General features: G+C 35.9%; 2 long non-coding RNA genes across 2 annotated transcripts in view; one reads left to right on the forward strand and one right to left on the reverse strand.

The window, feature by feature from the left end:
• The first annotated feature begins 3,626 nt into the window (after positions 1–3,626).
• Positions 3,627–18,241, forward strand: part of LOC120352617 — a 43,422-nt gene continuing 28,807 nt past the window's right edge. Inside the window, exon 1 of the long non-coding RNA XR_005571970.1 lies at positions 3,627–3,775. This is a non-coding gene — a long non-coding RNA (uncharacterized LOC120352617). The remainder of the gene's footprint in view (positions 3,776–18,241) is intronic.
• LOC120352618 overlaps positions 5,347–18,241 on the reverse strand; it is a 77,000-nt gene continuing 64,105 nt past the window's right edge. The window contains exon 2 of the long non-coding RNA XR_005571971.1: positions 5,347–5,493. This is a non-coding gene — a long non-coding RNA (uncharacterized LOC120352618). The remainder of the gene's footprint in view (positions 5,494–18,241) is intronic.

An 18,241-nucleotide genomic window follows, 5' to 3' on the forward strand; every position in this document is an offset into this window, starting at 1 on the left:
TCAGTATGCAACTCAGTGACATGCAAGCAAGTCGCATATAGAGGCTAACAGTTGCTAATGGCTTCCCTCACTGATGATTAAAACAGTCCCTTTCCACGGCATGTAGCGAACATGTTGTAGCTTATCTACACCGGCATGTGTGTGCGTGTGTGATGCTTGTAGCACGTGTAATCTCTCCTCGTTCGCGTGCTCGAATTATAATTAAAAATGACCGAACAACAATGCGAACCAGGGCTCAGAGCGCAAATGCTAGATGGAATTCCTTGGGGGAAGATTTTTCCATGGCATGGTTTCGCTTGCTAACAACATAATGTGTAGTTGTTCAATGATTGCATGCTACTCATATACAGGGGATAATTTGATAAACAATGGAATCAGAAAAGAAATTCTTGTATAAAATTGTGATCAAAAGTTCATATTTCCGAATTCAAATTCAGATTGTATTCATTCTCACACACGAAAACATTCTGCTAAGTGTAGATTAAAGTTGTGAATGGGAAGATTAAAGTAGTGAATGGGAAGATTAAAGTTGTGAATGGAAAGATTAAAGTTGTGAATGGGAAGATCAACTACTACTCCATAATAGGAATTACAGAAGATCTGTTCATCTGATCTGATCTGTGCATTCTGACCATCTTTTTGTTTCGTTGGCTGGCCTTACAGTAGATACAGTAGATTACAGTAGATACAGTGCAAGTAGCCTACTATCAAGTTTTCCAGTCTAGAACTCAAAATTGAAGCAATGCCATACTTTCTCATTTTGAATCCTATTTTCTCATAAATGATATGATTAAGAATTATATTATTTTGACAACATTATTATTTGAGGTCACGCACAGGAAAACTCAATCGCTCGGTTTATTGAACCATGAATAAAACAAATTATTTTCAATAATTAAAATAAAATATTTTCTTAAACTTTTCGGTATTATTTTTTAGTATTTTCATTTGTTTTGAGAATATTTTTTCAAAGTGATGTTATCATCCTATCGTCCATTGATTCTTTTATTGGAAAGTGGCAGAGGTTGAATATAATAATAATTATAATATTCAATTATAGTATTATTTCATCTCTTATTTCACGCAATTGGGATCACATTGTTCAATATGATAGCGGCAATAGAAATAAATTGGACTGAGTTGCTGAAATAGATGGTGGTGATCAGAAACTAAACTATTACAGTTCATAGAGGATAAAATGACAGAGACTAACAGCATAGAGAAACGATAGCGTGAGTAGATATCCCATGGTATAGGGCGTTTATGTCGCAACTTTTACTGTTATCTCAAGCTGATAGTCCACGTAGTTCTTTCCCGTGAAGCTTTATGACGCGGTAGTCTCTCATATTGTGCCGTTCATACACTCTTACCCGGTCAAAACAGTAAAAATCAACAATACTCGACAGTAATCGGCTTGAGATAACAGTAAAAGTTGCGTCATAAACACCCTATACCATGGGATATCTACTTACGCTATTGTTTCTCTATGGCAACAGCTTTGTTTCATTGAGGAATATGCATATTAACAAGATCGATTCATGCTCTGGATATCCTTTCAAATGATGAAGCTTCATCGTTTCTGTTATTTTTCTATGTAACAGGTTTTAATTTTTGAACAACTATTTTCAATGAATTCAACAAACATTTGGTAAAATAATCTCTGTTATTTTTATAACAGGTTTCAAATCATAAACTTTGAATTGTGTTCCTTCTTATGAAAATTAAAAAAATTGATATTCCATCCATGGTTCTTGCAGTCGACTAATACATGCACATATCTCAAACACCAGATTTTTGATGAATGACTCATCTAAATCACAAATTTATCAACCGACTTGAAGAGCATTTTGTGTGGTTCACTCGCCAGTTTTCAACACCGTCTTCTATTCACAATCTCGACTGGCATGTTTATGATCTCTACATCACATTCAGTTTGTAGACAACGAAGAAAGAGAGAGTGGCGAAGAGGAGAAGATGAAGAGAGAGGGGAGAAGTGTGCATCTTATAACTCGTCGAGAGTTTCGTAGCAATATTTATAGGTTTGAAAGTTTGAAGCTGCGTTTTATTGAGATTGAAAAGGTGCTAAGTGTTAGTTTCCCCTCTCTTCTCTCACCATACTTCTCCTCTGACTAACGTATGAAATAAGACGTCAGACGTTTCTAGGCGTCAGATAGGCCACCGACATAACAGTAGCTACATATGCCAGTCTTAGGATTCATTGTTTATTAGGCGTTTGAATTGGGCTTGAGATCCACCACGTAGAAATCTCTTCAAAATAAAAGAGATTTGAACACCCAGGAGTTTAAATTGCGTATTGAAAATGTAAAGGTGGATAGTGGAATTTGAATGTTAGCTATCTCTGTATTCAGTTTTTGAATGTTTATTCAATTATTGTTCCAATAGAGAAAAGAGTGCAATATTCATATTCAAAAGGATCAGTAGTGTGGAGAGAAGTATATCAAAGGAGCCAACTCTGGATCCAGTATTTTAATTTATATTTGATTGTTTGGAATAGAGTTCTCAAATATGTATGATAAAATATGAATGTGTAGTCTATAATTTGTATTATGTTGTGGGTATGTAGTACAGTTTCATTTGGGTTACAGTCGTGGATACTGTACTCAATAAATAATTTTCATTCTACTCTATTTTTACTTTCCTTGCCCTATTACCATAGGTAAGGAAAGTATTGCTTTCCGAAAAAAATTAAGGTACCCCAATTTCTAAACTTCTATACTTTTCAAGGTCCCCTGAGTCCAAAAAAGTAGTTTTTGGGTATTGGTCTGTATGTGTGTGTGTGTATAAGTGTATGTGTGTCTATATACACTATATACATGATATCTCATCTCCCAATCAACGGAATGACTTGAAATTTGGAACTTTAGGTCCTTACAATATAAGGATCCGACACGAACAATTTCGATCAAATGCAATTAAAGATGGCGGCTAAAATGGCGAAAATGTTGTCAAAAGCAGGGGTTTTCGCGATTTTCTCGAAAACGGCCCCAACGATTTTAATCAAATTCATACCTGAAATAGTAATTGATGAGCTATATCAACTGCTACAAGTCCCATATCTGTAGAAATTTCAGGAGCTCCGCCTCATCTATGCAAAGTTTGATTTTAGATTCCAAATTATCAGGCTTCAGATACAATTTGAACAAAAAATTTTAACTGAAAAAGATTGAGCATGAAAATCTCTACAATCAATGTTCAGTTACGGTTCCACCTCAAATTGAAGTTAACTTGAAATTCGAGAAAATGTGATTATTCAATTGCAAACCTTTGGCAACTGTTGATTCTATTAAATCATTCACTATTAAGAGATAGCAGACCTCATGTGTCTCCAGTGTTATTGTCCTGTCATCAGCTGGCTGAGATCTTTTAATAGTAGACTTGAGATGCGCGTGAACACTAGCGTCAGGTGATCAATTTTCATAACGGCAAGGAAAGTGGTGTGAGTGCGCCACACCAGATTTTTAAATATTGTACCTAGAATACCCGAAACCTAAATTCCAACAACAATCTAATATAATCTAATTTACTCTCTTGAAATATAGAATAAATTCCATACAACATTCCCAGCATTCCTGTAAATAAAACTAATGGTTGCAGGTCACGTGACACGTCTGGAAAGGGCTCCATGCTGGAGAGATCTGTTATCGGGTTGGCTGGAGCTGGAGAAGCCTGAAACCTGGAGCCTGCAACTGAAGTCTGACGACAGAAACAAGAAAGCCGTCTGATCCGCTGTGGGAGGAATTCGGGACCAAGAAGAGTAAGTGAGAGGCCCAAGAAGAGTGAGTGAGAGGTCAAATAAGAATGAGTGAGAGGCCCAAGAAGAGCAAGTGAGAGGTGCTAGTAGTGTGAGTGACAGTTTCTTCACAAAGCCTCTGCCACAGAAACATGTACTACCCTGCCTCACTATATACATGCTCAAAGGTGTATTTATATGTATATGTGACACATGAATATTTACACACACAAAATATTTGACTGCACACACACTCATGCACTCACACCAACTAGTTGTGACAGAAATAAATCTCCTTGTAGGAGCGAACATGAGAGTAGGTTGCAGGGTAGGTTTTCTTCCTGATTTTGAAAGTTTCAGGAGAAACTTGTTTATCTATGGAATCATATGGGCTTTATTGTTATTTTGTATCATAGAAGTGTAATACAACTAGTAGTTCTGTGAACAGTAGACCTCACGCAGTATTCTCATTCACAAGTACCTGATTGAAACTATAGACCTTACGGAAATACAGCAATAGACTGGCTTCTCCACACATCTGTGTAATCACTTGTCAGCTGATTTATGATGAATAATTCCATAGTTTGATTTTTACTCTAATATTAGCGTATGGAGGAGGCTCCGTTTTCATTTTTTATCATCCTTGAAATGCAAAATTTCCAAAAACCTTGTATATAGGTCGACGCGCAATTAAAAAAGGAACATACCTGTCAAATTTCATGAAAATCTATTACCGCGTTTCGCCGTAAATGCGCATCATGTAAACATTAAGAGAAATGCTAAACCGTTTACTTGAATCTTGGACCTCACTTCGCTCGGTCAAAAACTTTATCTCACTGCGGTTAAATTTCATTGGAATTTCGTGTACTTGGTCGTTATTCCGTACAACCTGAAAAAAAACTAATATGATTGTTTTATTCTATGGTGCAACTACAGAATATCGTTATTAAATTAACTGGAAAGATTTCCACGGGTACTGATAATAAAAATGAAATGGAAAATGAAAAAATTGTTTATTAGGCAGAGTTTTAAGTCCTTTCTACCACTCAACCTCGTGTCGGGTACTCCAACATGTATGAAGCTGTAATTATTCCAATTTATATGCTGTATCTTTGAAAATTGAACCTTACAATTCCACTTCTCCCCATTGATCAGACTGAATCAAATCAAGATGATGAAAAAATACGTCTCAGCACTAGATTCGCTGCGAATTTGAGTCGTCTCATAACTACAAGAATCTCAATTTTAAAGACCAACCATGAAGGAATGAAGATGATGGTTTCTTGATTCACTTCAAGCTGTGATGTATTAACACACAGTTTTGATGATTTCTACAACGACGTGCAGTCAATAAAATTATTTAAGTATGTAAACAATTTTGTTTTCTAAATGACTGAAGAACTTTTAAAGAGCAAGAATCCATTTTCAACGTTTAAAATGTTGAAAAAGGGACGCTTGCCGTTCGGAAGTACTAAAGTCACTCACTTAAATAATTGACAGCTCGTCGTTGTGAAAAACATGAAAGCCGTATGTTTCTAGAGAAATAAGTAAAGGAAAAGTTAACTTAGGATAAATAATACACTGATACACTGGCATTGGTGTTGATACATCTTCTTAAACATCTTAATAGATCACCCCGATCAAGATAAATTTATGTGTACTGGTAGGCGGCCTGCTGTTGCTTTTGTAATTGTCGCAACAATTAACATCTATCTCCAAGTCCATCCGATTAGTGCTGCCATCTGAAACAGGAAGAAAAACCTTTCAGAAACCACCAGATCGGGGAAGAGCAGAGAGATTAGTTACTTATCGGAAAAAATCGCCTCGCAATTGGTCTAAGAGCGAACAATAGACGAATTCACTGGGGACACGTGACTGATAACCTAGCAGGGATGACGTCACTGATTCAAGAGGGTCACAACAGGCGACAAATTGAAGTGGCTTTCTTTTTAAATTGATGCAGAGACTGTCCTGCTGTGGAGAAGTGGTAGGCTTGACGAGAAAGAAATGGAGGAGATAAGGATAGGGTGAGAGGAGAAATTTGATTTGGGGATGTAAATCTTATAGGAATGATCCAGAGTAAAGCTGGGATATAGTTATATAGTTGAAAAGCATTCATATACGAATGATCAAGAAAGAAACGGGAATATTGATTTAGAGTTCAAACAACCGCAAGAATTTTGTACGATTGCGAGATCGCGAGGCATTTACTTCATACATTTGAAAATACCATATCCAGTTGAATTGTTGAATATTAGTCTAACTATTTTGCAAAATTCCAGTTACATTTTCCACATTATGATCTTGAGAACAGTGGCTTCTGGATCAGGATTAGATTTACCACATTCTGCTATGATAATTGAAATTCCCGTTCAGGAATGAGCGTGATAATAACTGAATCGCTAATTGCAGAAAGGGAACATGTCCAACTTTTTCAAAAATTGTTTTTTCCAAAAAATCAACTATATAATGTAAGATACATCGTTTACTGTAGGAAGAATACATGTCCAACTGAAAGCATTGTACTGACAACGTTTGAAATATATCGTTTACTACAGGTTTAGATTCAGGTTTAAATAAGTTTTTTGTCTCTCCTGTAAAATTATGAAAACTGGACATGTTCCCTTTCTGCAATTAGCGATTCAACTATAGATAATATTGTAATGCTTCTACATAAATTGGCAGAGCTTCGGACATATCAATGTCCATTCTTTGGAAAGAATATTCAAAATATCCTTCCCACTCACCACTAATATTCTCTACCAAAAGAGAGAAAGAGAGTGAACATTAAAAGAATGGAGAGAGAAGTACGAAGAACTATAAGGATGAGTGAGTGACAAGGGGAGAGAGCGAAATTGAAGGGAACGGAGAGAGAAGTGAGAGAGAACCTAGGATAAGGGTGTGGAAGAGAGAGAATAGTGGATGAAGGAGCAAATTCCTGTCACGTTGTCATCGTGTGAGAGAAGGGAGCTGGAGGAACAGTGGAGGATCATCCTCGCGGAGATGTGCTGGTGAGAGGTTGAGAAGGAAGGGGAATGAGAGGAAAGATGGTTTGAGGGTTTGGTGGATGTATGGTTTGGCACTTCCAGGTTTTGAGTTGTGTTTAGGGGTGAAGGATCAGAAGAGAAATGAGAAATAGGAGAAGGAGAATAAGTAGCAGGAGGGGAAAGTAGATAAAAGCTGAGAGAGAAAGTGAGAAATTTGAGTAAGAAAAGAAGAGAAAAAAGTACGATGTGGGAGGATGGAGGAAAGAATTAAAAGGATGGAGGGATAAGTGGAATATGAGAAAGAAAGAATGAGAATAGAAATCGGAGAGAATAGTGAGAGGAGAGAGGAGAAAAACACTGGAAACTCAACAAAAAAGGAAAGTTGGAATGGAAGTGTAAGCGGTTGAAGAAGAAGAAGAAGAAGAAAAAAATTATGATTATGATTATTATGATGATGATGATGATGATGATGATGATGATGATGATGATGATGATGAAGTGCAACAACAAGAACAAAAAAGAGGAAATTGAAGGAGTGAGAAACAAAATACTGTAGATAGAAGCAAAGAGTAGCAGAGAGGAAATTGGAGAAAAGGTGAAGCTCGGAATGATAAAAGGGATGATTGTAAGAAGAAGAAGAAGAGAAGAAGACGAAGAAGAAGAAGAGAGGATTGGAAGAGTTTGAGAAGTTGGAAATGAAATAGATGACTTTGAACGTGTCTTGGGTGCAGATGAGGGGAGGGGGGTTTCCACAAAGGGGTGTTGGGACAGCCCAACCGGAAATTAAAAGTGACAAAGCCAGTGACTATTTATATATGCGAGTGTAGCAACTTTGTTAATATAAGAGCTGGTCGGGTACACTCGAATCCAAAACCAACTGGGATGGGTCATGTGATAAAGGATACTATTCTTCAATGTTTGTATCTACAACTCTTTCATTCATTTATCCAAAATAAGACATTGACTATTCACAGAATATCTTACATTATGGTTTGTAATAATCAAAAACTGATGCTTGAACAAACAACCAATTCACTGCGAATAACTGCATGTTAACGTACCACAAACCAGAATCAATTTTGATGTAAAGAGTATTTATTCTTCTCTGATTCTAGATGGGATTAGATTGGAAAAGAGCTCTTTATTTATGCATGTGACAAGATTACAAGGGATGAGAGAGGATGGGGGAAAGTCTAGGAAGAAGTAGAACAATAAAGAAAAGGAATTTGAGCAAGAATTATGATACAAAAAAAAAGAGAAACTCGATGTGTAGCAGTAGAGGTTATGAATTGTTGAAACTTTGAATGAATTTGAATTTCCTTCATGGTCTAATTGTAATCATTAACTTGAGAATTAACTGTTATCGGCCATAGATTAGATAGCAAATTGAACGTATAGTCTCAGCTTTCACTATTCATACCTCATTTTCAAAAAACTAATTACTAGTTGATGTAACTAATGTAACTAATGCTACTAGATGTGACTAATTACATCCTATCAAACTTGAAAATGTTTTCAATGTAAAGCATCAATTTTTGACTCACTTTCAACTGTTCATCTCATCAACGTTTATCAACGTTTATAAATCATAACACTGTTTTTTTGTCAAATAGTCGCCAGCCAGTATAACAACATAATCATCAATATTGGGCTATTTGTTATTGGAAGTTTCATAAAGATTGATCATAGACTATTCAAAATCTAATATTTTGAATAAACATCTCATATATTATTTAGACAAATCAGAATAAAAAATAAAAATACTTGGACAATTTCCTGATATTCAGATTACCTCAGATTTGCTAGAGCTATCATCTTCCACTTCTGCTTTCAGAAGTGCTTAGTAAACAACTATTCTCATATATAATATATATTGTTTATTTTTGTTTGTGGCGAAAAATAGCGTTCGCACCACGGGCAAAAATGTTTTTCCGGCTCTCAATCTTTTCTAGTCCTCGGCCTACGGCCTCTGACTTGAAAACCGATTTCGAGCCAGAAAAATCTCATTTTCTGCTCTAGGTGCGAAATATACTATTACTTTGATAATAGGGACGCACATCACACTGCAATAGGAGTATGATGTATAATCACCTTCTTGAAGTGATGTTGGTGAAGACAAAGTTAGAATAGTGTATTCACCCTTCTTCTTCTTCTTCTTCTTCTTCTTCTTCTTCTTCTTCTTCTTCTCTTCTTCTCTTCTTCTTCTTCTTCTTCTTCTTCTTCTTCTTATCCTACTATTGACACATAACTATATTCAGTAGAAACTATTATTCAATGTGTTTACTAACTCTCTACTAATTTTAATACGGACAAGATCAATTTCATCGCGATTCTTTTTCTATTGATTCTCAAGCCGTGTAACGCCCCGTACACACACATCGATTTTCGTTCGTTCAGTATCAGATTAAACGGGAGTTGACATACATCATCTGTTTAATCCAATAGAATTTATACGGACGGAAAATTATCGTACAAACAAAAATCGGTTTGGTTGTGCGGGGCTTAAGTGCATCAAACGGGTATGATGCGAAGGTTATAAGTCCGCATGGTGTGAGAATATAATATTTGAATGATTAAAGGGGATAGCGAAACCATTTTTAGAATAGATCACACAGAGAAACTCCAACCATTGGCCACCCGGGAACACATTTGTGATACTTTTTGATTGTTGCAAGAGAACTCTTGAAAGCATCCCGGCTCAGAACACAAGTTGAGTGAAATGATATTTCAGAGAAGAAAGTGCTGTGTGAAAATGTTTTGAATGTAGGTTTTGGAGAGGGTGTATCAACAACAACAACAGGGTATCATCATCAGTTTGCAGGTAAACAACATGAGTGTATTTCGGTGTTGTTTATCGCTCTAGGAAGTAATCCTCGTCTGAGGAAAGAAGAGCTGCAAGATAAGATACATTTCTTGTATGAGGAGAGAGGCTGGCAGATAAAGGGAAGGATGTTGTGGTGTGTGAGGGGTTGCAGGGGGAGGGTGGAGAAGAAAAGGGAAAAAATTATGGCGGATGAGTGAAGGAAAGAAGTGTTGGGGTGGTGGGGGGAGGTGGCCGAGGGACGATGATTCATGGTGTACAAGATGGATGTGCCACCCCTCCGATAGGGGGTTGGATTCGGGATCACAGAAACCTAGCTGTCTAGAAACCTGGAGGCTGCGGGGCGGGTTGAGTGAGCCGAGCTGCTTGAGGGCAATGCGGGGAGAAGAAACACGTTTTGATGCATCTACCCATTTCTCAGCCCTCCACGTCCTTTCATTCTGGACAATGACAAATATTGCTTTTTTATACGGAGATACCGAGACCCTGAAAGATGTCGGCCCTGCTAGGGAGCCGGCAAAAAGAAAACTACTCTTCAACGTCCTGTCCTGGATGTCCCGTTCTCTTCAAAGTGTCAGTCATCCTTGTAAACAACCCCAATCCACCCCTATTCAAACAATACTGACAGATCTAAACAAGAAAAGACTACAGTGTATCCCACCACAAACTGTCATCCCTCCTCGATTCAAAACCCAACACTCTCAATTCAAATAATTCTGACAGCTTGAAATGAAACCCACTCTACTCACTTCTTCATACAATTCCGTTAGCATTGATCATATTATACACAGCATGGCACTCACACACTACAAGTGCGCAATGTGGTGAACAGCCTTTGTGTGTGTATGAATAGTCATACCACCGCACGCATTTTCACGTCATTTTTCACTCTAGTTGCGGAATTAATAGTGATCGATAATTTCGGCAATGGTAGAATATTGTACTGTCCAATATTGAGGTAATACGTGAAGACGAATACTATCAACTCCTGATTGTTTTTTTTTCAATCAAAACATGAAACTTGGGAAATTTAAATTCAAATTTATTTCACACTAATAAATACATGTTCAGAAAATCAAATTAGAGTTTAGAATGACAAATACAATAATTGAATCAAAGTTCAACAATAGATCGTAAGTGGAAAAACCACTAACATAAGATTACTCTTGTTCGTCAGTGAGAATGAACAAGATAAAACAGATATGAGATGCAGTTGATGGAGAAAGATGGAACATCAAGTTCTTGGCTGTTCTATTACAAATTCTGATTACTTTCTACTATTACTGGTGTTCTGCCCTGGGGCAGGTCTAAACATGATTCCTCCTTCTCCATTCCTCTCTGTTCTGTGCAATTCTCTAGAATTCTGAGAGCCACGCTCCACTTTCTCCTAAAGATAACATTAATATGAAGAATCGAAAAAGGTAAAGTGTAAAGGTAAATATGACCAGAAGAACAATATAAAATGAAAAATATTAATCTATAATGTGAGAATCATTCATTAATTATTAGAGATTGACAATGATAGAGTGAGCCGAATAACGGGGGCGATAATAGAGAACTGGAGCTGAATCAAAGAAACAATGAACTAATAAAATGCAACAACATTTGTGGATTTTAGTGAAATTTTCAATATTTTTTTGCAATTGTGAAGGAAGAGTTTTGTTTGGATTCGTATTTGGAAATTTATCAATCTAATAAATTCAAAATTGTAGTAGATACATTTTTTGGACTCAAAATTGTGTACGAATTATCATTTAAGTTACGTAAGTAGCATAACCTTTAGACTGTGTATTCGAAATTAAGGTTTGAAGCAGTTTTGGGCAAATGCCTGTTGTTTTTACCTGAATTGTATTTTTGCATATGAATAAATAAATAAATAAACATTCCTGAATGGTCCTCCTTTCTGCAGAATCAAGAAATTGCGATTGAAACTTGCGTAGGAATCATCAACTATAAACTGGACTAATCAGTTAGTCAAGACAAGACATAATCAGACACAATTCTTCACATAGTTGCTTATGAAGACATGTCTAATTGCAATGACTAATCAGTGTGTGTTGCTTCATAAGCAACTATGTGAAGTATTGTGTCTAATCATGTCTTGTCTTGTCTTGACTAACTGTCGTGTGCCTAGCCTCCATCGGGGCTTTACTTATTTTATTTGGCGAATGCATGAAAAGTGTTTCATCAGTGAACAACAGTGATGTTTGCTAAACTATCAATATTATTTTAAACCTGAAGAGAACTGACACGATCCATCCAAGCATTGACTGACCTTTCCGATCAGAAACATTACGTCACGCATATTCTTACTCAATCAAGTGCACGATGCTAGAATATCAAATGGGGAATCTCTAGTCAAGTTCTTATTTTGTATTAGTTTGAAAGTAGGTTATTGTTTTTTACAGTAGAGTCAGTAAAGCAGTAAAGTGCAAGAAGTCATATCTTATTGATCAATCTTCATGAAAATATGTAAACAAACCAAAGTCAAATTATCATAGATTGATGAACCGTCGTTTCGTCAAGAATTGAGTTTGTCAAAAAAATGTATGAAATGTTTATTTAAAATCAGATTTTGAATAGCTAAACAATTTTTCTGAAACTTCCAATAAGAAATAGCCCAATATTGATGATTATGTTGTTATTCTGGCTGGCGACTATTTGACAAAAAAAACAGTGTTATGACTTATAAACGTTGATGAGATGAACAGTTGAAATTAAGTCAAAATTGATGATTCTCATTGAAAACATTTTCATGTTTGATAGGATGTAATTAGTTACATCTAGTAGCATTAGTTACATTAGTTACATCAACTAATAATTAGTTATTTGAAAATGAGGTATGAATAGTGAAAGCTGAGACTATACGTTCAATTTGCTATCTAATCTGTGACCGATAACAGTTAATTCTCAAGTTAATGATTACAATTAGACCATGAAGGGAATTCAAATTCATTCAAGTTTCAACAATTCATAATATCTAATGCTATACATCGATTTTCTCTTTTTTTGTATCATAATCCTTGCTCAAATCCCCTTTTCTTTATTCTTCAACTTCTTCCTAGACTTTCCCCCATCCTCTCTCATCCCTTGGATATTTCGCCGTCGTTATGAATTCTATCAGATTAAATGGAACTTGACAAACATCATCTGTTTTAAATCATCTGTTTAATCCAATAGAATTTATAAGGACTGCAATTGCAGTCCTTATAAATTCTATTAGATTAAACAGATGATTTAAAACAGATGATGTTTGTCAAGTTCCATTTAATCTGATAGAATTCATAACGACGGCGAAATATCCAAGGGATGAGAGAGGATGGGGGAAAGTCTAGGAAGAAGTTGAAGAATAAAGAAAAGGGGATTTGAGCAAGGATTATGATACAAAAAAAGAGAAAATCGATGTATAGCATTAGATATTATGAATTGTTGAAACTTGAATGAATTTGAATTCCCTTCATGGTCTAATTGTAATCATTAACTTGAGAATTAACTGTTATCGGTCACAGATTAGATAGCAAATTGAACGTATAGTCTCAGCTTTCACTATTCATACCTCATTTTCAATAACTAATTATTAGTTGATGTAACTAATGTAACTAATGCTACTAGATGTAACTAATTACATCCTATCAAACATGAAAATGTTTTCAATGAGAATCATCAATTTTGACTTAATTTCAACTGTTCATCTCATCAACGTTTATAAGTCATAACACTGTTTTTTTTGTCAAATAGTCGCCAGCCAGAATAACAACATAATCATCAATATTGGGCTATTTCTTATTGGAAGTTTCAGAAAAATTGTTTAGCTATTCAAAATCTGATTTTAAATAAACATTTCATACATTTTTTTGACAAACTCAATTCTTGACGAAACGACGGTTCATCAATCTATGATAATTTGACTTTGGTTTGTTTACATATTTTCATGAAGATTGATCAATAAGATATGACTTCTTGCACTTTACTGCTTTACTGACTCTACTGTAAAAAACAATAACCTACTTTCAAACTAATACAAAATTAAGAACTTGACTAGAGATTCCCCATTTGATATTCTAGCATCGTGCACTTGATTGAGTAAGAATATGCGTGACGTAATGTTTCTGATCGGAAAGGTCAGTCAATGCTTGGATGGATCGTGGCATTTCTCTTAATGTTTAAATGTTTATATGTTTTTATGTTGCGCATTTACGGCGAAACGCGGTTATAGATTTTCATGAAATTTGACAGGTATGTTCCTTTTTAAATTGCGCGTCGACGTATATACAAGGTTTTTGGAAATTTTGCATTTCAAGGATAATATAAAAGGAAAAAGGAGCCTCCTTCATACGCCAATATTACCGTAAAAATCAGACTATAGAATTATTCATCATAAATCAGCTGTCTAGTGGACTATAATACTACCCGTTCAAAAACATCGAACATCTTGATAATTGTATCTTTCCATCAACGTTGTAGACCGTTGCAGCCAGACCAGATAACAGCGCTCACACTCACATTCCGGGACGACACGTCACGGTACGATAGAACAGAAAGCTCAATAGGATTTTTTCTAGACATTTTAAATTGATAAATTATTTATTAATGCTTGAGAAAACATAACAACAGGTCAATGTAACTTACTGAGCGCGAGGTTCACTGTTCACAGAACTACTAGTTAAAACAGTTTCAGAATAGGAAGAGCAGACATAGGCTTAGGTCTTTTCAAAAGAAGATAATATTTCAAAAGATATTCTCCATGAACTCTTTGGAGATAATGATAATGAAATACAGGAACTTTGAAATATGCATTTAAATTGGAAAACAATGGGAGTTTGACAGTTATTTCAGAAACTAGCTGAATTCAGGAACGATTCTGAAGAGTCAATAGAATGGAATCTAGATTATTGAGCGCTGGAATATTTTAATAGACCGTAGCCTACTAACTATCTAATATGTTTATCCTGATTGCTGAATCATAGCTACTGAAAACTTAATGTTCGAATATTTCCGAAGTCAGTCAAAACGGAAGAAACCTCTTGATCGATCAATTGCTGTTTGGTGGAGCTTATATTAAGGAAGCATTGAGAAATTGGATAACTATTTGGGAAAGAAGAAATCATATTTTAAGAGCCTAGATGTTTTCGTGTAGATTACTCTACAAGATCCCTGACGATAAAACATTGACTCCGAAAATCATGGCTTCTCTCCTTCATGACCGAGGATATTAAGAACGACTACCCATGTTTGAAAACTATGAAAAATGTACTGTAAGAATGAAACCAATAACAATTATTATAAAAACACTTTTTTGGACTCAGGGGACCTTGAAACGTATAGAAATTTAGAAATTGGGGTACCTTAATTTTTTTCGGAAAGCAATACTTTCCTTACCTATGGTAATAGGGCAAGGAAAGTAAAAATTAGAAACCTACTACTTCAAAATAGCAAGCTTAAGCTTGAAGAAGAAACCAGCTGAACCTTGGCAAGCTACAACAGCAACTAAATACATAAGTAATAATATGATAAACATGAATATTCTATGAATAAATTATTCTAGATTGAAGATTAAGACATTTTCAAAAACCACATATTTATTGATAGTTAGAAATACCGGTTTCGGTTGTTACACCATTGTCAATCTCTGATAAACATTTTATTTAATTACCACAATATAAACTTCTCAACTACACAAAAAGTATTCTAGATAAACTACCAACATGAAGCAGGTGTAAATTTAGTGTACAGTAGGTTATGAACACTGAATGAACAAATTTATGAATGGGACTGGAAGCCGTTGTAGAGAAAATAGGGAACTTAAACGCTTCGTTGAAAACTTGAAAAAATCATGCTAACTAGCGATAAAAAGTGTAATCGTAAATAACAGTGATGGAGAGGGGCGGTAGCGGAAGAATGTTGTGAATGAAAACAGAGAGCACGTGTGTGATTATGTTGTTGTTGTTGTGGGAGATAGAGAGAGAGTGAGTGAGGTTATGCTTGTGCGAGAGCGAGAGAGAGATAGCTAAGTTATGCATGATGTTTGGACGCACGTACTACTATAATAGCTAGTGTGTGGAGCCGGAGGAAGGGAGTAAGAGGCCATTATTAGGGCCATAAATAATGTTAATGAAAACCCATAGAACGTAGCGGCCATAAATTGTCAAGGTCGACTTTTATGGGTCTAGAAGTGAGTCAAGGTCCTGGAGTGCTTCGTCCCCGCAAGTGGCTCGTATATTACGTTGGCCACGTGAGCCATGGGTGGGGGGAGAGGGGGACAGACCCCTCTTTGCACAGCAGAGATACCGCTCGTAAAGTAGGACCCATCATCAACTTGTTTTCAGTCTTTCTCCTTTGCCGAGATTTTACTACTGTACAACCACTACTGCTGTCACTATTTATGCCTTCCTTGCAACAGGGCAATAAAGTCTCCCTGTCTTGCCACCCCTCCCCCTGCCACAATCCGACAAAGGCCAATAAACCCTCTAAATTTATCGACTGTTTTTTGACCTCCTCAACATCGTCTGCGGTTGGGGAGGATGTCTTAATTGTTTACAAATTGATGTGTATATATACCGCCGAGGTAGCAGCTCTGGAAAGAGATTTAACGGGTTTTTAATAGATGTAATTTCTTGTGACAATCTTCTTGTTTTTTACTGAATCAGAGATTGATACATGGAGGGCAATAAGGTGTGAGGCACGGAAGGACTTTCAATGTTTTTCCAATAGATGTAATTCTAGTGACAATCTTATTATCACTTTTTTCTGTTATTAAATAGAACAACAAGCAGTCAAAATTCTTCAATAAATTAATAAAGTTTTTTGGTTGCCATGGAAAAAATTGCAATGTATATTTTCAGTTCAATATTATCATCAAAATTTTTATAGTTTTTGCTTTTTAAATGTGATTTTGTGTTTGAAAATAGTTTTCTTGATTTTAAAATTTATAAAATAGGAACTCAGGAAGTGAAAGTGCAAATTTTTAATGAGAAAAATGAATAACCCAAGACATAACCTATAAACTTGAGTGTTGATAGGAAATGACATTGGGTAATACGGCAAGGCAGAACATCCGAAAGGATCTCTCTGCCGATAAAAGCCATAAGAGTAAATAAATAAATTAATTAATTCACTTACTGTGAAACCAAAATTTTGACAACCATGAAGAAGGCGAACCTGCCGAAAGATCTCGGTGCCACAGAAAGTGAATAAATTAATTTATTGAAGAAATTTGAATGCTAGTCGTTCTATTAATTCAATAACAGAGAAAAGTCATTAAATAGCTAGCAGTTCGTGATGGATAACAGAATTGAAGAATTTTATTGTTATTATCATAGAATAAACAATCTATGGTTGTTAGTATAAATAGATTCATAATTTGTTTGTATCTACCTTAGCACGCTGTATCATAATCCGCCTTATTCGTGTGCATTAGTTTTCCCGGTTAGACTTATGTTTATTGAATTTAACCGTGGTCAAATGACGACGTCAAAACCAATGAATGAGTCTGATTATCTCTAATTGAGATTGAGCTATATAGTCCTAAGTTCAACTGGGCCTTTCACTAACATGGGTCTATATCAACTCAAAATAACTAAGGATTTAGTTAAGTTCAATAATTATTGTTATCAAGTTCTCAGGTATCATTAACAAGCATAAGGCATAAGGCCTCAACCTTTACGACAATTTTATTATTCTGGGTGGATTGTCAAGAACTACAAGCTTTTTCGAGCTAGATTATGAAAAATTGATATGGTTTTTGAAATAAATATGACATTTCTCAATTTGGAACGGATATTCCAATTTCTGTAAAGATGGGTGGATCACGGATGATTCTTAGTGATGTTTGTTGACAGCAAAAATAAACCTGTCAAGGATTTGAACAAATTAAGTGAAGAAACTCAAAATCAGTATGGGTTGTCAACGTTGAAATAATTACTGTTCAGCTATATTCATATTGACAAAAGCTACTAGAATGAATAAATAACAAGTAAATAAATTCCTGTAAATTAAATATGGTAGTGTTTCTTCGGCAATGTTACGCAGCAGGAAGAAATGGCAAGTGGAGAGAGAAATATGAGGAAAAAGTGAATGAGAAAGAATGCAAAAAGAGATGGAATAGTATTGGGGGTCAAAGAGTAGAGGGGAAACCGTTTTTGGTTGGTTTTTGTGGGAAGGAGAGTAGCCGAGCTTATCCGAATATAGGAGTGCGATGTGACCTTTCGAGGAGAGCGAGAAATGGGAGAAAAAGTGAGAAATAGGAGTGGGAAGTGAGAGAGAGAAGGTTACAGAGAGGAGGAAAAACAGATATGAGAAAACTCGGAGTAATGAATAAGGTTCAAAGCGGAGGAATACGAAAGAAGGGTAGAAAAAAATAAGATTCGCTCTCTGGTCTCGACTCTCGGAATCTTTCTAGCATGAAGTAGAGCAGCCGTTCCGAAAAAAATGGGAGGAAGAGTGTGAAAAGAAGGATAGAAATAGAGAATTTCTTTGATAAAAGGAGGATAGAAATAGAGAATTTCTATGATAGAAGGAAACGTAGCAAGGAGTGAGAACACAGGAAACAGTCGAAACCAGGAGCCCAGTTGAATAGACGATGGAATGACAAAGATGGCTGAAGAGTGGTTTGGGGGGGGTTTGAACCCCCTTGTTGGGGGGGGGCGAGGTCGGCGGCGCATAGAGTTCTCGCAACACAGGGAG

Source organism: Nilaparvata lugens, chromosome 8 (assembly GCF_014356525.2).
Source record: "Nilaparvata lugens isolate BPH chromosome 8, ASM1435652v1, whole genome shotgun sequence".
In the NCBI taxonomy this organism is placed as follows: Eukaryota; Metazoa; Arthropoda; class Insecta; order Hemiptera; family Delphacidae; genus Nilaparvata; species Nilaparvata lugens.